Genomic DNA, 558 nt, shown 5'->3' with positions numbered 1-558 from the left:
CATTGAATCTATTGGTATTTTATTATGATGAAAAATCTTGGCCAGTTTTCTCCCTTTTAGGGGTAAAAACTGGCAAGGTAACTGAACTGAAGTATAGTACCAAAAATAATCCTGTGGATATGTCAGTTCTACTGTAAGAGACAAACCAGAAAATAATTTGCAAGATTGTGCCCACAATTCTTTCTCTACTTGTAATCAGTTGCAAATACAGAGTTTATGAGAATTCATTGAGGCAACTGTATGTGCATACATTTGGTCCAGAGCATTCCCCAAGATTAATGTATATACTATGAGATAACAACAAATTATTTTAAATTATAAGAAAAGAACACTTCCAGTGAGCCAATCAGGCTTGATTAATATATTTGTGTCCCATGTCCCAATTCCTTTGTATGCTCACTGCTGTTCCACCCTGTCCACATTCACAGGAAGTAGAAATGTCCCAGTTTACCAGGGACCTTTGTCACATGCTCAGTTACAAGGTGAGGGTGGGCTGCGGGCCCACTCTGTGTATATATTTTTGAAGTTTTTATTTCATTGTATATATGTGTATGTATG

At 36.6% G+C, this 558-nt stretch overlaps 1 protein-coding gene across 1 annotated transcript in view; it reads left to right on the top strand.

Moving 5' to 3' along the window:
* Nucleotides 1-558, top strand: part of LOC119589069 (dnaJ homolog subfamily C member 13-like) — a gene marked incomplete in the record, with an annotated part of 65,901 nt that overhangs the window by 31,408 nt on the left and 33,935 nt on the right.

Source organism: Penaeus monodon, chromosome 25 (genome assembly GCF_015228065.2).
Source record: "Penaeus monodon isolate SGIC_2016 chromosome 25, NSTDA_Pmon_1, whole genome shotgun sequence".
Classification (NCBI taxonomy): domain Eukaryota; kingdom Metazoa; phylum Arthropoda; class Malacostraca; order Decapoda; family Penaeidae; genus Penaeus; species Penaeus monodon.
Note: the sequence above shows the minus strand (reverse complement) of the source record. Positions and strands in the feature narration are given on the sequence as shown.